The 14,726-nt window shown below is 39.7% G+C and overlaps 1 protein-coding gene across 7 annotated transcripts in view; it reads right to left on the bottom strand.

Annotated features, from left to right (window-relative positions):
- Positions 1-14,726, bottom strand: part of tnik (TRAF2 and NCK interacting kinase) — a 328,667-nt gene that overhangs the window by 182,330 nt on the left and 131,611 nt on the right. The window lies entirely within an intron of this gene.

Genomic DNA, 14,726 nt, shown 5'->3' on the forward strand with positions numbered 1-14,726 from the left:
ACAAAGGGAAGGACACACATTTTCACTTTGGATCTTCACTTTGTTTAGTTTTTGTTTTTAGTCTGTTTGGAAATAGATAACAAGTTTCCACACAAGTATCATGGGACCTTGCACTACAGCAAAATAGTATTTTATTGAGTTGCTACATTGCTCAGAGACATCTGAAGTATTCAGTTTCATGATATTGTACCCTCATAAGGGGAAGTTCCACAAGAAGGGGAGAAAGGCCATAAGCTCCATTATATCTGTTTCACAGGACAATGAACACCATGGGGAATGTGTGAAACTCTCTTGGAACAGCTATACTCACAGACACACACACCATCACAATGGCTGCAATGGAACCATTGTTCAGACCTTGTAGGAATAGTGGAAGAAAGTGGAGTACAAATGCACCATAAAGTAGTCCCTAGCTATTATAAATAATGCATACATTTGTAGTAACCTGAGCTATTTCAGCAATATTTGGGAGCAACTTGAAATTTCCTTTCCATCCTTATTCAAAGTAATACAATTTTATTCTCACAACACATGTTTGCTTTTTAAAATACATTTCTGTATGTCTGTATAGGAGTATCGTGTCCAGATCAAGTGACAGTACATTTCAGGTATCTCATATTCAAAATGCTTGGGGCTAGAACTGTTTCAGATTGCTCATTACACCATGTAACAAAATGTGATTTTTTTCTGCTCCTGCTTTGAAAGTGTTATTTCTTGTTTAATTGTGCGGTAATTATTTATAAAGTAGTAGTTATACTTCAGAAACCTTGTTTTTGTCACTGCCACAAGCTATGTTGAATTGGTTGAGACTCTGTGAGATATTTATTGAAAAACTACAGAAAAATGTGATGCAGAGTTTTTGCAGTTTAATAACAATTTTCCATGTTTTCATGATACAAGCAAGCAGGATGTTGTGATGGAGTCTTTGAGTAATGATACTACTAGGTGCACTAGAAGAGGAAGAAAGACTACTCGTGAACAAGACTCCGATGAGGAGCAACAAAGGAAGCGGATCTGGGAAATACTTATGGAGCTTACTGATGATGACACATTTGAGGACTTTGAGGGGGATGATGGGGTTGAGAATCAGGAGGAAGTTCAGAGGATGAGGTAATGGTCTGGACTAAGGTGCGGGAGATCCAGGACATCTTTAGAGAACCCACAAGTAGTGACACGTTTGAGGGTTTGCACAGTGAGGATCCAGCTGGGTCTTGGGGAATTATGGGTGTGGATAAAAGATGGACTGGGTGGAGGGATCGGCAAGGGGCTTCAGCTGAAAGGAGGTCTGGTGGGGCATTGTCTAGCTCTGAGGAGGAATTGAGGCAACAGGCTGCAGCTGCTAGCAGGGTGTTGGCTGATTCTAGTTCTGAGGATGAGTTGTGAATAAGAGTGGGTTTGGGAAATGGATCACCTTTGCAGTCGGCAAAGTGTTGTTGGGTGTTCGTGTGTTCATGTGAGCTGTTTGGAAAGACGTGCCTTGGGAAGACTTCTGTGAACTTGCTGTGCTGCATTCTACGCTTTGGCTCTGTGTATGACCTGGACTGGATTTCGTATTGCAGACTTCTCCTTCTCTGACCTGGACTGGACTTCGTATTGCTGGCTAGGATTGGACTCAACGACGTAGACATCGTGTTTGGGTGAATTCAACAGCCGTCTTCGAGCCTCTGCTGGTCGTCAATTCCTGCCTGCTGACATCCTGCTGGGAACTGGAGTGCCTTCTTTGTTGTTTTACAAAGTTTTTTTTTTAAACTGGATTATACTCCGGTTCAATCCGGGTTATTTTCCAGGGTCTGGGGTTTTGTGTTGTTTGCTGAGAATTTTGTGTTTCACACTGAAGATTAAGTGTTCTGAGCCTTTTGAGTTTGTTTTTGGGCTCCTTTTGGTTGTGAACTAATAAACTATATTTTTACTAACGTCAGGTCTGGTGTTTTAAGGAGTCTGTGTTGCAACACAGTAAATGACATTAATAACTCAGGGATAAGAATCATGTTACATAATGTTGTGTTCTTGTTATTATTATTTGGATTTTGAAATATTTTCATATACATCATGAGATATATTGGATACCCATGGCCCTTACTATATCACAGATCCTCATACCTCCCTTCAGCCTTGTATCTCTCTCTAGTCTTGCAACTTGTTCATTTGCAATTTGTATTGTCTATGTGACACAAAGCTAGAGACAGACTGGTTTTAAAAAGAAGCTGGATGGTGATCTGTTAGGGGTACTTTATTGTAATTTCTTGCATGAAATTGGGTTGGATTGGGTCTTTTCCAACACTGCAATTCTATTATCTCATAATGACTGTAAGAAACATATTTATACACAAAGGGAAAACCTTTATCACACAAAGCTGGCTATTAATTCTTAGACAAATATTTAAGATTCTGCTTTAGCTGACTTCAGAAGAGAAATAGCAGCCAATGACTACAGGCAAGGCCTCCACAGTGGGGACACCTTATCTTTCAAAAAACCCTTCCCATAGATTAGATTTCCTCTGTGTGAGAAAGGAAATAACACCTTCTCTATGATACTACCATATTTTTTAAACATGTTCCTAGAAGACTAGCTTTTGTCAGCCAAGTGTTCTCCAGATATGTTGAACTCCAACACACAGCTTCTTAAAGAAGCTAGATTGGTTTCTCTTTTTCTGTTCTCCCACTGGCAAGCAAAGACTGTTTTCTTCTGACAGGCTTTGAAGAACTGACAGCTTTTAAATTAAATGTTTTAAATATTGTTTTCCTGCTGCTTTTAATATATTTTTTAAATTATCTAATGGATGATGATTCTCCACTGTTTCTAAAGCTATAGACTGTGTATCTGCAATGTAAAGCTAGTGTCATGTGGTGGTTTGAATATTGGACTAGGATAGTGGTTCTAAACCTGTGGGTCCCCAGGTGTTTTGGCCCACAACTCCAAGAAATCACAGCCAGTTTACCAGCTGTTAGGATCTCTGGGAGTTGAAGGCCAAAACATCTGGGGACCCACAGGTTGAGAACCAATGGACTAGGGCTCTGGAGGTTCCTGCTTGGCCTTGCAAGTAAAAGGTGGGATATAAATCATAATTGGAATGATGAAGACAATGATTATAAAAATAGCAGTAATTGGCTAGGGAATCTTGGGAGTCCATGAGCTTTTGCTTTAGCCAAATCAAAGCTAGGATCTATACCTGAGCTACTAGTTTGGAGATTCCTATGGCCCTCCGTTCACACAAAAATAGATTCTTGCTTATGCTCCCATCCCTCACACAAATACCAAGATTACATCATTTTAGTAGTTTGGGTAGGAATGAGGATGATTTGGGCAATTAGGATCCAGAAATTCTTGAAGTGCTAGTTCAATCTCCTCTTCTTTCTCCACCACCTCCTCCTAACTCAAAAGCTACCAATAGATACAGATCTACTTCCTAAATATTTTAGTTCACTTGTCCTGCTCATTCCTGTCACTGACCAACGCAAATGATTAAGGTATTCTTGAGTACACTAAGCACTGGTATCTAGGTGCATGTTGTATAGGAAGCTTTGTAATACTGAGTAGATTTCTAGAAATATAAAGCTAACTGGGAATATGAAGATTCTGCCCCTCATGAGTGTAAATCACTTTTACACTCATGAGTGTAAATCACTTTTACACTCATGAGTGTAAATCACACACATACACACAAAACCAAGAGATTTGTCCTTAAATAGCAGAACCATTGAAACACACAAGGAGACTGCTTCTTAGCACCATGTCCAAGATCACCTTGCAAACAAATTAACAACAAACTTCCACATGCCTAAAATAACAACAACAACAACAACAACAATTTTATTTCTTATCCGCCTCTCCTCATGGCTCGGGGCGGGTTACAGCATAGTTAAAACACATCAACATTGGAAAATCCTAGGCCTGGTGGAAGAGATAGATTTGAGGATGGCTTTTAAATTCTGAAGCTCATTTAGCTGTCGGAGCACTTCTGGCAGGTCATTCCAAAGTCTTGGGGCAATGAAAAGGTCCTCTGGGTAATGGTTGCCAGTCGAGTTCTGGCTGGTTGGAGTAGACACCCCCCCAGAGGACCTTAGTGTGCAGGGCGGATTGTATGGAAGAGGTGATCCTGTAATTGTCCATACAGCACACACCTAACCGGCAAAGCACACACAATGCTGCCTAATGCCTGCTACATTTTTAGCTGGCAAAAGGAGTCTTGTTTTTTTTATTATTATTATACACTGATGGAAAGAGCCTGTCATCACATCATAATTCTGTTGACCTTTCCAGCCATCAGCAAACATCCAGCACACTCATAGATGCAGGTATTTTTATTGCTGTGGGTTGCAGATTACAGAGTCAAAACATACCAGACTTGACACATGCATCTAACACACATACCGATGAAAATGCTGATCCAAGAGCAAGTAAAATCAATAACGATGTGTAGGCTGCAGCACACAGAGATTGCAAAACTGGGTGTTTCAGCTTACAAACCTTGAATGCAAAATCCCTATGAGGTGGATCAAATACCAGATTTTCTTTTCTTTTATTTACAGTAGTCCCTCTATATTTGCAGGATTACAGATACAGAGTTCCTGCAAAATTGGAGAATTTGTGAAAATAAATAAAAAATATCAAATGCTCCAGGCATTTTTAGGTTCTTCCAGCACAATTCTATGATCAGCTACCACTGCAATTTGACCATAGCATTGTGCAAGAGATCCTAAAAATGACTGGAGAAAGCAATTATTTTCACTCATGAGTAGGGCAACGGTGAGATGGAGGAAGACACAGGAATCGACGAACAATCAAATCCATGAATGCTTAAAGTACAAATGTGGAGGGACAACAAGTACATGGTCAATGAATGTCCAGTACAGGATAAAACTGAATTATCAAGATATGTCTATTTTTATTATTAATTATTCTTATGGTTCTTGTTTCTACAGAAGCTTGAAGTTCATACAGTGGTGCACACCAGTTTCATCTCTTATCTTCTGGCTAAGCAAGTGTGTGCCCACAAGTTGCCTGTTGACTTATAGGAGTTCCTTGAATTTCATTGAATTTTCTTAGGCAATGATTTTACCAGTTCTTTCCTCTAATTTAAAACAGTGGTTATCAACCTGGGACCCCCAGATGTTTTTGGTCTTCAACTCCCAGAAATCCTAATAGATGGTAAACTGGCGGGGATTTCTGGGAGTTGTAGGCCAAAAACATCTGGGGTCCCCAGGTTGAGAACCACTGCTCTAAAATATAGTCTACAGCACACTGGTGGTCTCCCATCCAAGTATTAACCCTGTTTACTTTCCAAGATTGGACAGCACCATGCTCTTTACACATGAGAGAAACACCAAACAATTAGAGCCAGGTGCATTAACGTTTTATTGTACACATTATGTCACCATTCCACCCTGAATGCAGCCTATTTCCTTTGCTTCTGAAAGCCAAGCATGCCCAAATTTGAATAGTACTTGGACTGGAAGCTGCCAAGAAATGCCAGAGGTCCTTAGTAGGGGTCAAGATGAAACCTAGTGTCAGTCAGAGTTCACAATAATGGAATAAGTGGATGAACTGCATGACTTGGTATAAGATATCTTTCTATAGAAAAGCTCATTATGAGACAGAAAGATTATCCCATATGCAAACTGCAGCAACAGTGGAAGAGGAAGCGTCACTTTCTAAACCCAGAACAGAACATCAACACTTCCTCTGTAGCATGGCAGTTAATGTTCATCCTGATTTCCGGTAGCTGATCATTCCATGGATGAATAACATCATTAGACTTGGAGAAGTCACCACAGTTCACAGCATTTGCCTAGTCCATCTTGCTACCCATAAATCTATTCAGGCACCTCTATTCATCTTTATTTGTGCATCTGACTTCAAGGAAGGTAAAAGTGCTTCGCATATGGGATTTCTCACCACAAAATCCTGGATGTCAAGTAGGATGCTTCATAACATTTAGCACACTGTGGCACTGAATAGTTGCTAAGTAGCAATAATAAAAAGTTAGACAAAATGAGGAAGCTTGAGTTATTATGGAAGTGCCACCACACAATAAAATTATACTCTGGAGAAATATGAAAGGGCTCCTGAGTTTCCAGGACAGTGGTTCCTCAGAAAGCCATCTGGTATTTCTCAAGAAAGAAAGAAAAAGGCAGTGGTAGCCAAGAAAACTAGGCAATGGTTTTGTTTTTTTTAACATTCAGTTCATAAGAGGACACAGCTCAATAAAGATCCAATAGACCTGGCATGAACCCAACTGGTCCCAGAATCCTTTGAAATGGGATGGGTTTCCCAGCAGACTTTTCAACATGGATTCTCTAGATCAGTGATTCTCAACTTGTGGGTCCCCAGATGTTTTGGCCTTCAACTCCCAGAAATCCTAACAGCTGGTAAACTGGCTAGGATTTCTGGGAGTTGTAGACCAAAGCACCTGGGGACACACAGGTTGAGAACCACTGCTCTAGATGTTTCAGAGTTTGAATCCTGCTGCAGTAGAGAAAACCATTAGTTAAAAGGTCAGGAATGGACGGTCTCAAGATCTAACACTACTATGCCCTTTCTACTTAATTACAATTGGCATTTCTCAGTTACATATGGAAAGACAAGCAAAGTCGAATGAGGGAAAGAAATGAACCTGAATATAACTATTATGGAAGTTCTAGTCTAAATAAGCATATAGGGCTGGGTCATTTTCTAAATAAAATATAAGAATTGTGGTTGAATTTATTTTTAATTTTGTTTTCTGTGGTTGCAGTTGTTGTTTTATTGTTGCTGAGATTCTGGCAAATGAAATGCCAAGAATGAAGAAAGGATTCCTTGGGTATTTAAAGAGTGGAAGAGAAAGCTGCTTATACATGAAGAAAGGAGACTTGCCATCTGCAGCATTCCCAGCTTGCGTCTCAAGACATGGTTACTCTAAAAAGGAAAGTCCCACATCATCTTCAATGGGATTACAACAGGGATAAAAAAGTCCCTCCAGGGGAAATTTCCTCACATTCATAATTTTTTTCTCTTTAAAAATAAAGAATCCCTTTGGGCAAAACCTCGTGAATTACGATTAGTAAATACCCAAAACTCACCAGATCCTGCCTGACCTTGGAAACTAAACAAGGTCTGCTCTAGTAGATAGTACTTGGATGGGAGATTGCCAACAAATACCAGGTGCTGTAGCTTATATTTTAGAGGAAGGAAATGACATAACCTCTTCTCTAATATTTCTTTCCTAAAAAAAAAAACCCTATGAAATTCATGGGGTTTCCATGTATCATCAGGCTGCTTGCAAGAGCATATATACACACATTAATGCAGTATGAATGTTTAGCTACACATATGCACATTGCATAATAGCCATGATCAAATAACCATATTGTGTGCCAAAGAACTGAAAAACAAGGCTCACAACTACACAAGGTCTTCCTTCTTTTGCGCATATACACATACACATACCCCTTTTCACTGTTGTTAACAGGAGCTCAAAGATATTAAAAATGAACCCATTCTAGAACAACGTACACAGAAAGTCAGTCTCCAGAAGAACTTTTTTCCTTGAACAAAAGAATGCTGCTTTTTTCTTTTGTTTTTTCTTTGCAAAGACCTAGCACATTCTGAAAGTGAATGCATCTCCCAACAAAAAGCCCTTCAGCTTTTTGCTATCATTAACCTCAAAACAATTTGAAAACTATTTATTGCTTCACATTTCCAATTTTCCTGGAGCACAGTTGTCTGCATGAACCTCCTTTCAAAGAAAGGCAGCACAAAAGAGGTAGTTGAATATGTAAATTCAGGGCTAGAAAAAATACCTTTTCTGTTGTTCTGTCAACAGTAAGTGCATCTTTGTGTGCCATTTAGAATAGATTTGGCAACAGTATCACACCTTTATGTATACATAGCCCCTTTTAAACACCTCAATAGGGCATGTAACTGGAAAATAGCATTTTCTGACCCAAGATACAATCCAGGAAAAAGATCCAAGAGCAGTGTGCTCTTGCCCACTGGCATCAGGACCACATTGGGATGAGGTTTTGACCACAATGATAATGGCAGTAACACTTGAAGACCCATCTCTTTTGGCAGACCTACCTAGCCAGTTTTAATCACGAATTTTAAACCTGTGTCTTAGGTTCAATATCTGTTCTGTGTATTTTAATATGTATTTTGTAGAAATAAGTTTCAATGTGTGTATTTTGGAAACTGTTTTTACATGATTGTGTGTGTTTAGCGATGTTGTAACCTGCCTTGAGCCACATGAAAGGTGGGTAAGAAATAAAATTGTTGTTGTTGTTGTTGTGTATCTCTATTCCTTGGTTACCAATTACTTTTTGGATAAGTACAGGTTTCTTACATTAACATCCAAACTATCTCAGCCATCCATGCGGACAATTTAGGAAGATTTCAGAATTCTGGATAAAAGATGATCAACCTGTACCATGTTGGTTCTCACTACAAAGTGGACTATCACCTTGTTTTCTCTTTTCTCCACCTGATTCAGGACGTGAATGAAAGACACCAGACAAGGCATTGATATCAGAAACAGTTTGCATCCCCCTAAAGATTAAGCTGTAGTCAGTCAGCATGAAAAGGCAAAGTGAGGTCAGACTAGAGCTGAAGATGAACACAGCTTTCTCCCACTTGTCAGAAAAAAACTCAGATTCTTCACAATCTACATCTCTGAGGACAGAGCCAGTTCAGCAAAATGTGGATCAGTACGACAAGCTCTCCCAGTATGAAGCTTGACACTTTCAGTGTTTGAGGAATGAGGGAGTTTGAGCAAATTGTCTGGCCTCCTTTTAAGGCAGTGTCTGTAGTATTACAGATCACAAGTGGCATCTTAAAACTTTAGTGAGTGAAAATAATTCTGTATATTTAAAAATCCCCTCATTATAGTCCAATTCATACCCAAAACAGAGCTTCTGGAATAGGTTTTAGGTTAATTTCTTGGAGATGCAGTGATGTACAAAGTGCTGTTGTACAGTGATTCCCAGGATCCAGATCCTCCAGATATTCTTGGACTTAAACCAGTCTAAGTTCAACCTGAACATTAGGAAGAACTTCCTAACTGCGAGAGTTGTTCAGAAGTGGAACTCTCTGACTAGGAGTGTGGTAGACGCTCCTTCTTTGGAGGCTGTTAAGCAGAGGCTGGATGGCCATCTGTCAGGGTGCTTTGAATGCAATTTTCCTGCTTCTTGGCAGGGGGTTGGACTGGATGGCCCACAAGATGTCTTCTAAGTTCTGGCCAACATGGCCAGCAGTCAGGGATTCTCCAAATTGTAATCCAACAACATTTAGAAGCCTCAAGTCTGAGAACCACTGCTTTAGTGGTTAGATTATCTGACCAGGATTGAAAAGATTAAATTCAAACCTGGACCTAGCCATGAAGCACACCTTGGGTCCAGTCACTATTCCTAATTATGAGTGACTGTAAGGGATTGTTGTATGACTAAATAGGAGCTTCTTGGAAGACCGGTGAAACATAAAAGCAATAAATAACTGTAATGCTGCTGTCAACAATTCAGAATGGGCCCATTATAAAAATGCCTGTTAATCACTCATTCATCAAGCAGACCTTTGTAATTTCAAGAATCTGTCTCTTTCATTGGCTATTTTTCAATCATTGCTATCATGCCACCTTTCTTTACAAAACAATTCAAAGCATCAATAGCTATTTATGTTAAGTGATCTCAACAAGCAACAGCACTCCAAAAAACTATTTACACTTTCAGCCCAAACTACTAGTTGATCAAAAAGTTTCCCAATAACAACACTGCCCTCTCATTATAAAACTAGCAATAAAAAAGTTATTATTCACTATGGGAAAATGGCAGGTGTACATATTTAACCATACCACAGTTGCTTTGCAATGTTTCAGAGAATCAGTGCCTTCACTGTTTGCTTGTTTATCCGTACCAGTCTCTTGGTTCTAGTCAATGTATTTTCAGCCAGAACAGCACAAAAGTTAAGAATAATTTGACAGGTAAATAAAACCTCTGAAGAGGATAATCGAACTAGTGAAATCCAGCACAGAGCTGCAGAGCAGCATTTTTACAGCTGGTTGCCCTGTGCTGTACATGTGATTGACAGTGACATTTTTAAACTAATGGAGGCACTTGTACATCTGGGAAAAACAGGCCAAACAGGTGGCCGAAGGGGCCAAAAGATGAGAACTCTGGGAGAAAACTGCACACTGTGAATTCTTATCTTTTTAAAAATACATGTTTCAGTCTCTTAATATTTAAAAATGTAGAGAAGTTTCAAAGTCAACAGTGATAAAGCGATCTTTGTGCTTTACTGCGCCTGGCATTTCTGATATATTGCTTTTCTTAGCATACTGAAAATTTCAACAAATCAGTGGATACTACGCCACACTTCTCTTTATTTCTCATGGGAACTGTTGCTGTTTGAGCCTAATTTTGTTCTTCTCTTTGTAATCTGAGCAGAACTTGCTTGCCTAGTGAGCATCCCTATTTGAAATGCTTCTGAGCATTGGACTATGACTCTCGAGGCCAGGGTTCAAATCCTCACTTAGCCATGGAAATCCACTGGGTAACCCTGGGTAAGTAATTCATACACTCTCAGCCTCAGGGGAAGGCAAAAGCAAATCTCATCTAAACAATGTGTTGTCAAAGGTTTTCATGGCCGGGATCACAGGGTTGTTGTATGTTTTCCGGGCTGTATGGCCATGTTCCAGAAAGATTCTCTCCTGACGTTTCGCCCACATCTATGGCAGGCATCCTCAGAGGTTGCGAGGTATCCTCACAACCTCTGAGGATGCCTGCCATAGATGTGGGTGAAACGTCAGGAGAGAATACTTATGGAACATGGCCATACAGCCCGGAAAACATACAACAACCCTCATCTAAACAAATCTTTTCAAGAAAACCCTATGGGCTTCTTATAGTTTCCTGAAGTCAGAAACTATTTGAAGATGCACAACAATAACAACAACAACAACAACAACAACAACAATTTCTTCTGATCAACAATTCTACTGGCATTTAAAGCCAGTGTTAGGGCTCTTGGAAAGTTTAAGACCCTCAGCATTTAGCAGGGGTCAGGCAAACGATAAGAGCCAGAAGAGGACAATACTATGTGTATACTTGCACAATAGCTTTATTAGAAGCAAGTTAATGACTGGGAACCTTTCTAAACACATGTAAACAGTAGAATCATTAGTTACTGATACAATCAAATGTTTTCCTAATTTTGTGTGCGCAATTTTGCAAGAGAAGCTTTAAAATACAAGCAATCAAAGGACAGAACATCACATAAGAACACAACAAGAACACTGGCTGAGAGGAAAGGGAAGTAAAAGAAGCTATCCAACTACTGCAGCCAAATCAACATCACAAATAATGCTTGAAGAGAACCAGAAGATTGAAAGGCTTCCACATTTCCTTCAATCCCCGCTGTTAAGAGTAGAATTTCCCTGTAATATAATTATCCATGCAACAAAGCGAGGCCTCAGAAAGAGTGCTCTCAGAATTAATTTTTTAAGATATAATTTTGTACATTCTATTCTTTAAGTATATGACAAATTCCTCTTACATGAAAATTTTAACCAGTTTCATGCTTTGGGAGTCTCGGAGTTGAGCCATACACAGTTTCAACAGGAGCTTAGGGAGCCCTTAATCTGAGTGGGGCTGGACGTGCCAGACCTCCCATGACCTGGCATGACCCCAAAGTCCTTGAGGCACATTCTGTTGGCACTCACTTGGGAAGATTTTAAAGCTGGTGATCCAGGCAGCCGCTTCTCAATAGTGTAAAAAAATCCACATGGATATTTCTAACAATAATGTAAATGAGCAGTGTTTCTAGTGGAAATATACTCGGAAGTGATTTATTGCCTCATATTTATTTATAAGTAACAATTCAGAAAGCTAAACATAAATTGCTGTAGCAATCACTAAACTGCACCTTAGTTCAAAAGCAGATGAGAAATTATTCTACTAAAAAGCAGCTTTCAACTGAATCTGTAAAGAACTTGAAAACATTTTTGGGAGTGCCATAACCAGAATCCCCCAGCCAACAGGACCAATAGCCAAGTTAGTTGAGGGAGTCTGGGATTTATGGCTCAAAAAAGTAATTTTTCCAAGCCTTTCTGCATGTGCTGATCTATTTCAAAGATCATCAGGGCCTCTGAAGGAAGATGCTGAAAGTGGTGCTGATGATTGCTTTATTAAGTTCCAACAGGCTTTCAGGCACATTACACATATCACTCTGGGCACGGTGACCCATAAACCTCTCCTCTTGAGTTAGGATATTGTTCAGCTTTGTGCACCCATTTTCTGCATATGGTGATGACGGTGCCACTGGCTCCAATCACTCACAATGCCTGACCTTCACAAAAGTGGTTAGAATGTGCACAGTGTGACCTTTGTGCAAAGGAAGAAACGGCATAATCAGCACATCCCATCCTCCCCCCTTTCAGTTGTACCATTATTGCTGTCCCCATCTATGCATGCAGGTCATGTTGTAACTGAAACATGAAGGGCAGGTACACAAAAACAGCGAGCATAATCCATCCTGGTATTTATGCATAAGGTGAATATCTGCAAAGAACTATTATATTTCACAAGGTCAGTCCGTTTTGAAGCAATTAAATTAAAATGAAACATAATAGTATACTGTACCTAGCTCTATCTAGTCAAGGATCTCATTAAGCAAGGATAAAGCTGGATCTCCTACTAACCTAAACAACATTACAGTTGTCCCTCCATATTTAATTTGTGGTTTTTCACTTTGGGGGGGGGGGTAACCACAGCGAATATGGAGGGCAGATTATACTTCCATTGCAGCAGAACTAGCTCTTAGCTCCCAGCCACAAGCTTCACTTCTATCTTACACTTCATGAGCCTTAAGTATTTATGAAGTTATAAGACTCCATGCATGTCACATAACCAGAGAGTATGGAGCCATCTCTAAAGTCATTCAAGAGTCAGGCATGGAATTGTAAGTTCACAAAAGAATGCCATAAGCATAACCCAAGGCTATGTGGCTAAATGGCCAGAGTGTTGGGTGTTTCAGGGAAGATATTACGGTTCAAAACAGCAATGCTTGAGAAACTCAAGAAGTAGCCACCCCTCCCAACTCAGGTTGCAAGCTGCCTTGGCATCTTGTGATAAGACTCCAGGTCAAAGTGCTGGATGGCTCAACCCTTCCACTGCCAATGCCATTTTCCCAAGCCTATAATGGCTTCGGAAGCAAAAGAAGGCTTCTTACCCACAATGAGTCCCCACAAGCATTCAGTTTATATATCTTGATTTTATTCTGTTAGCAGGAAATGAAACTCAGTTTAATGCAAATAATACACATACACACCCATGTCCATATTATATGTATATGTATTTTCATCTCTACTTTTCGGCATGTGTAGTGAGAGGTGCACTTACAGCAAAATAAATATGCATGAAGCAAGAGGTGCCCATGCAGCAAAGTGTATAAATAGATCTCAAGTCAGCTAACATCACTGCCAGATTAACAGGAAAGGACACTTTGACAGTTCATTACGTTATGTTGTGGTGTTCTTAAGAGATGCATAATTAAGTCTCCATTTTGGTTTGGAGGGAAGGAAGAACTCTACACCTGCAAGATGTTTAGCAAAGGAACGTTAACTCCCTTCCAGGTGAGCCTGTCAAATACAAATATTACCTGGTCAGGTTATATGCAGGGTTAAACAAGTCTCATTAGAGAAAAATGATTACAGCATTTTAACTTACTCAAAACTCTGGCTTTGTTCACAATTAATCCATCCCCTGAAACTATCAACAAGTCAGAGGTCTAAAACAAGTGTACCAAGTCATGGACCTCTAACAAGACTAAATACAAAGCCATGGGAAAGACTGACAACTTTGGAGAGGCACTGCCTTGAAGTGCACAACACAGAGGAAGAATGTGCAATTCTCTAGATGCTGTCAGACTGCAACTCCCATGGGTCCTAGCTAGCATGGTGAATGCTAAGGGTTCATAGGAATGACAGTTCAACATCTGACAGGTCAGACAGTTCCCATTCCTAACATAGAGAATACATGACTAGAATGGAGAGGCTTTGTTTTCATTGGGAAATATATGGAAAATCCAAGCTCCACATTCATTTTATTGATTTATTAATTTGATTTATATTCTGTTTCCTCCTAACATTGATTTGATCCCTGTTGTGTGAAAAACCATGCTGTTGCACATTGGGTAAGGCTGAGCTGCTGAGGTGTATTCCACAAAAGCAAAAAGGTTCACATTTAAACCAGGCAAAGACCTTTTCACGCTGGTTTTTGGCTACTGAAGAAGATTTTAACATATTGGCACAAAGATGTTTTCATTGCTTCCAAACTCAATAGTGTTTTAATATTATAACTTCCTTAATTCTACCATATTATAACCTATGTGCCTTTTGTTGTGAGCTGCCCTTACAGTAGTCCCAATCTGAGGAGAGAAGCAGGACAATAACACCCCAACATTATTTGTTTCTTAGGCATATTCCTTGCCTAAGAAAGCTCTATGGAATTCACAGCATCATTGTAAATAGACAAGTGACAAAGGCACATACACATTTATGTCAAGATAGCCACCATTAGAAAGAAATGAAACCAAGATAGAAGAATGCCTTCAGCCCAACATGTAGTGTGATCTCAGATTCAGAGAGCTTCAAATGCGTGGTGCAGTGTTCCCCGTGAATGTGAAGTCCAACATATAGTAAGCTATCCAAATCTCCTCAATACAGTGACAAACTACTCCAGAAGGTAAAAAGCTGGAAAAC

Source organism: Anolis carolinensis, chromosome 3, assembly GCF_035594765.1.
Source record: "Anolis carolinensis isolate JA03-04 chromosome 3, rAnoCar3.1.pri, whole genome shotgun sequence".
Taxonomy (NCBI): domain Eukaryota; kingdom Metazoa; phylum Chordata; class Lepidosauria; order Squamata; family Dactyloidae; genus Anolis; species Anolis carolinensis.